At 41.2% G+C, this 6,000-nt stretch overlaps 1 protein-coding gene across 1 annotated transcript in view; it reads left to right on the top strand.

The window, feature by feature from the left end:
• The first annotated feature begins 4,916 nt into the window (after positions 1-4,916).
• The window catches only part of FRY (FRY microtubule binding protein), a 217,415-nt gene continuing 216,331 nt past the window's right edge, over positions 4,917-6,000 (top strand). The window contains exon 1 of the mRNA XM_014965913.1: positions 4,917-5,067. The gene's annotated coding sequence lies outside the window, so the exon portion shown is untranslated. The remainder of the gene's footprint in view (positions 5,068-6,000) is intronic.

Raw genomic sequence — 6,000 nt, 5'->3', positions numbered from 1 at the left:
TGCCACCCTCAAAAGTGAAGAAGTTCCTCCTCGTGTTTCGATGGAACTTCCCGCGTTCAAGTTTCTGCCTGTTACCTCTTGTCCTGTCACGGGGCACCACTGAAAAATAGGCTGCTTTCTGCCGTTCTCACCTGCCAGAAAAGGACAAGGCAGCCCAAATGACCCTCCTCTGGGTGGCTTTTCTCAGAAGTAGCCCCCAACAGCCTTATCTCCCCAGCAGTGTGAGAGCAGGGCTGCTTCTCCATCTGGGCCCTGCCGCTTCCCCCTCCTCCTTCCCCTCCGCTCCCCACTGCGGCTCCGCATCTGCCGCGGCAGAGCTGGGAGCCGGCTGTGCGAAGGGGCTGCCGGGCTCCCTGGGATAAGGGCCTTTCCTGCTGGAAATGACACCATCTGGCCAGACACCAGGACGCAATGTATGTGGAGGTTATATTTAGATCACCTTGTATCTGGCATTTGGACTTTATTTATCTGCGTGCACGACGAGACGTGGTTCCAGCACTTTCTTCTCTTTTGTGGGTGATATTTTATGTAATGTATGGATTGTCAGGTCTCGGTTGCCACAGTGAAAGATGTTCCATTAAAATAGTTGCTTTTTTTTTTCTGTAGAGCTGTCATTTCTATTGGTGGGAGCTGCATGTGAGGTGCCATTTATTATTGGTGTCTATTAGAAACGTCAGACACAGAAAGGGCTGGTAAAGAATCGTTTTGCCCTAGTAATTAGATCAATTCTGCCCATCTGAAAAGGTGGGGTAACGCATGACAGGTCCAGCAGTAATAAGTATTCTGATATTAAGCTAGGTTGAGCTGTGTATCTCAAGTTTCTATCAATAGGGATAGGTTGTGGGGTGGTTGGTTTTGGTTTTTGTTTGGGGTTGGGTTTTTTTTGGTTGGTTGGTTTTGGGGTTTTTGTTCGGTTTTGTTTTTTATTTGTTTTGCTTTTCACTTGTGTTTTTTTATAAAGGAATCTTTGTCATAACTTAAGGACAAAACAAATGATACTCTTAAAGAGTACACAAAGTAACATGCTGCAGGAATGCCAACAGAGGGTGCTGGAGTGATGCAGCTCTTACCTTCACTAGTTCTTTTGTCTTCTGGAGAACAATGTGTATTTTGACAAACCTCCTTATTTTGGGATGTCTCACTGTACAGCTGTGGAGTTACTGCATTGTTTGTGTGTTTAATGCCATAATTTTTAACTTTTAAATATTATTTTATCTTATGAAGATTATTTCAGAAACTCCTGTTAAGCAGTAATATTTACAAGAACAATGTGTACTCAGAGCATTTATTAATTTTCTTTACCTCTAAAAATCCTGCTTTTTCAGAAGAAAAAGTAGGGCACAGTGGAAGTGCCAGTGATCTCTGTGACTTATACATGTTGTATTGCAAATCTTTTGACTGATGTAACAAGGCACTGTTCTGTGAAAGTCATAGGTTGGTGTAATAATTCCTGTGTAGAATTAACATACTTACCAAGAAATGTCTCAAGGAGGATCAATAAAAAGTTAGATTGTGTATGACAAATCATTGTGCAACACTTTGCAGTTAAACTAATTATATCCATGCTGTACTTTATTTCAGGTTCCTTGTTTTTATCCTTGTTCAGGGTCTCGTATCTGCTCTGGTTGTAGAGGAGACTGTGCCCTTTATATGCTGAACTGAAAAGGTGGTGTGTCTGCACATGGTTGTAACGTTTGGCTGGAGACTGCTTGATTCAGCTTGCCCCTGTTCTTTGAAGTAAAGTATGTCCATGGAAGTCAGTATTTACAGTGTTGCCTGAGAGTCTGTTATGGAAAGCACTCCCTTCCTCTCCTTCTGATCCTCCTCCTCCCCCCAAAGCAAAGGGTAATGACTTCAGGCTACCAGAGTCTGGAAAGTGCAATTTATCACATGGATATGCAAAACCAGGCATTTGCTTTTAAGGTGCAGTCTCTCGTTGCTGCACAGATGTGGTGTGTCAAGGACTAAATCCCCTCTGTTGTGTTGGTGATGATAACCGGAAGTATTCCATGTTACTGGGATTTTCTTTGATGAGTTTAAAACTTAATAACCCATTTTTTTCCAAAAATCTTATGCTTCTCTGACAGTGTCTCACAGACATGAAAAGACTTCTCCGCAGGGAGAAGAGGAACTAGAGCAGTTTCAGGAACCTGTCAAATCTACTGTCTGTCACTTCTCCTTTTCCAAAACCAAAAAGTGTCTAAACAATGGGGCCTTGTCTTTAAAATGCATCTGGAGTGTAGCATACAAAAAGATAACCACATTTGCAGAAAGTTTGAAGGAGCAGATCTGAGTCGTGACTGCCCTGTCTATTTCAGTGACTTTTGACTCAGATGCCACGGTTTGATAGTTCTCTTAACGTTCAGGAAATGTGAACTCTTGCATAAACATGCAAGAAGAGAATTGTCCAGACTTAACAGTAGTGCTTTTTAAAGTGTGAGCAGAACTACTATTGTGTTTTTATGGAAAACAGCTGCAAAGGGCTATCCAGAAGGAAAAAGGCACCGAAGAGAAAGAAATAAAAATGTCTGAGTCCTTTAATAATACATGGTGAAGTGTTGAGGGTGGTTCCTGTTGTTAAGGGAAGGGTGGGGAGAAGAAACACGGTTGTTAAACGCTGCCTTATGAGATAGCAGAAAACTGAATATCATTGGCTAATATTGACTCAGTAGATCTTTTAATTAAGTGCTCTGTCAAACATTTCATGGAGCTGAACAGGTCAAGTAACGTTGGAGTTGGACTGTCCTGTTTTCTGCCATTGGTCTGGAGTATTCCAATTGAGATATGCTGTTCAAGAGGCTGCTCTGTTAGCACTGTGGTTGTTCCAGGCAGGTTGTGACTCTGTCCTTGGAGATACTCAATGCTTTGGTTGGACAAGGCCCTGAGCAACTTCATCTCATATTCAAGTTAGCAAACCTGTTGTTAAGGGAAGGGTGGGGAGAAGAAACACGGGAGAAGAAACTGAATATCATTGGCTAATATTGACTCAGTAGATCTTTTAATTAAGTGCTCTGTCAAACATTTCATGGAGCTGAACAGGTCAAGTAACGTTGGAGTTGGACTGTCCTGTTTTCTGCCATTGGTCTGGAGTATTCCAATTGAGATATGCTGTTCAAGAGGCTGCTCTGTTAGCACTGTGGTTGTTCCAGGCAGGTTGTGACTCTGTCCTTGGAGATACTCAATGCTTTGGTTGGACAAGGCCCTGAGCAACTTCATCTCATATTCAAGTTAGCAAACCTGTTCATGGACCTGTTGGAGCAAGTCCAGGGGAGGGCCACGAAGATGATCAGAGGACTGAAGCACGTCTCTTATGAAGACAGGCTCAGAGTTGGGATTGTTCAGCCTGGAGAAGAGAAGGCTACAGGGAGACCTTATAGCAGCCTTCCAGTGATTGAGTGGGGCCTACAGGAAAGGTGGAGAGGGACGCTTCATCATGGGGTGTAACAATAGGATAAGGGGTAATGGTTTTAAACTGAAAGAGGGGAGATTTAGATTAGATACCAGAAAGAAATTCTTTCCTGCGAGGGTGATGAGGCACTGGAACAGGTTGCCCAGGAAAGTCATGGATGCCCCATCCCTGGAGGTGTTCAAGGCCAGGCTGGATGGGGCTTTGAGCTACCTGGTCTGGTGGGAGGTGTCCCTGCCCATGGCAGGGGGCTTGGAACTCGATGATCTTTAAGGTCGCTTCTAACTCTAGCCATTCTATGATGCCATGAAACAAGGTGTCATAGTCATGTCGCAGTTCTATGTAGCATCATCACTCGCCAAGCTCAGAGAACAAACTAAATGTTCAAACTGTCCTCACAGTAACAAAATTCAAGCTTCAAGTTGGATTTGATAATTCAGCATTATGGGCCTCTGGGCAGCATCATGGGACAGTGCTCTCTCTCCAAAGTGCAGTACCCACATCTGCTGTCAGTGGTTTTGAACACAGACATGGTGCAGGTGGCAGTCTTGGCTTCAGAGACTTTATGCACATTGGGATCTGCACAAAACTCTCAGCTTCTTTTCCGTCACCGCCTTCTGAAACAGCATTAAAACTTAGGACACACTGACAGTAACATATCATCATATGATGCCCCTGCTGCTCAGAGAAGGAGCACTAGAGACAGCTTCTTGCTCCTTTGGTATGTGACCAGGGGAATCCAGGAACATAAACCTGATATGCAGTAAGAACAGTCCTGCAGTCCAAAAGCCATCTCTGTGCCAGGATTTTGGGGGTCTGTGAAGATGTCAGCCAGTTTTGGTGAGGAGATATTGCGATCCCAGCTTTGTGCTGCTTCCACATAGCATAAGAGCAAACGTACAAAGCTTGTCTGAAAGAGTGGTCATGGGTTTTTGTTTCTGAGCCTGCAGCTGTTTTTAGACTGAATTTAAAAACTGGCTGCCAGATGTCTGTAGTTGCACCAAATAGAAATATGGTGTTTCCTGTTCCAATAGGGACCTTGCAGTTATACCCAAATAGTAAAAGTAGATTCCTACTCCCAGCATTTTTATTTTCCAGAGGCACCATTTTGTGTACTTCTGCTTAAGGAATTACAGCATAACTCAGTTTCCACTATTGCTTATAGTTTCTACCAAATCTACTAAAAAAATTCTAGTTCATATTGTCACTGTAAAGACAAGTTGTAATTTTAAAAATGCACAACATTTGTGTATAAAATTTTCCCACTTGTTTTATGTCTCTATCTCAGATTGTGAATTCCTGGTAAGAAAGTATCCAGTAATTCTTTTAACAGCATCTATTATGAAATGTTTGGTAGATAAACACAATTTTTAAGGTCATGTTTTAAGACTTGCATTTTGTTTAATCTTTTGTTTAATCTGTGAGCAGTAATATATCATGTTGTCCAGGTGACTGAAGGTTAAGAGGACTGTTATTTTCCCTAGGTAGTTGTGATGGCTCACAAGGCAAAACAGTGATCTCCAGGAAGCGGGCAAGATAGCATCCAGACTGCTTGCTGTTAACCCATCTCTGCCTGAACTAGAAAACTGTTTATGAAAATTACATTGCAAAATTAAAGCATTAAGAGAAATCACTACTAGAAACTGTCGCTTCAGGGAAAGGTAAGACTTTGCATTAATTATCTAGTCATTATGGATTTACATGAGATTTTTCTTTTAGAATGATAGTGAATTTTATGTATGAATGCATTTCTTTATTGAATATATGTGCCAACTATTATCCTTTTTTTTATTAAATAGTTAAAAGTCTTTTGCATAGGTGAAAAATATAAAAAATGCATATTGAGGTTTGGAAGCTCATGTATATGTAGTTCTTGCTGAAAAGGATTGTGTGCATAAATTTAAATATTTGGCAATGACAGGTTTTGGTTTCTTACAGCCTCACTTTAAATATGAATTACAAAGCTATATTAAGACCATCACACATGACATGAGATTGTGCACATTCTTTGCTACAAGTATTTATGGCCTCTTTGTCTTAATGTTAGTGAAAGCTGTCAAACTGTTACCAGGAGTTGAAGAAAGTTGTAGGTTTTAACTAATCTGATACAGTGCAAATGTTGAGTTAAACCCTTCCTGGGACTGAAATGCCTTACAGAAAACAGTTGGCTATATTTGGTCTTCTAAGTGCTGATACATGTTTGGAAACAGATGATTAAGCATTTTGCATGTGTACTAAATAAGTGTCTGAAATAGCTGCCATTGCTACCATGCATTTATAGCTCAAAGAACTAGGGGAAAAATAGAGAGCAACATGAGTAGAAATTAATCACTGTCCTTCCCTTGAACAAAACCAAACCTTTTTTTCCTACCAAAAATGTTGGATGGGTTTTAACCTACAATTATTAAGCTGCTGTTAGTCCTTCTGTCATATGAAAATAAGATTTCTTGGAGTCAAATTAATTTTGTCCTGGCTGTAAGTCACAGCAAATGATATTGTTAGCAGTATTTCTCCTGGAGTTCTGGTTTCCTAGTGCTCCCAGTTTACTGCACTGAAGAGTGGTTCCTTTGCTTTTAAAGAGCAGTACTGTAAGG

Source organism: Calidris pugnax, unplaced genomic scaffold (genome assembly GCF_001431845.1).
Source record: "Calidris pugnax isolate Ruff unplaced genomic scaffold, ASM143184v1 scaffold20, whole genome shotgun sequence".
In the NCBI taxonomy this organism is placed as follows: Eukaryota; Metazoa; Chordata; class Aves; order Charadriiformes; family Scolopacidae; genus Calidris; species Calidris pugnax.
This window is presented reverse-complemented; position numbering and strand designations above follow the sequence as displayed.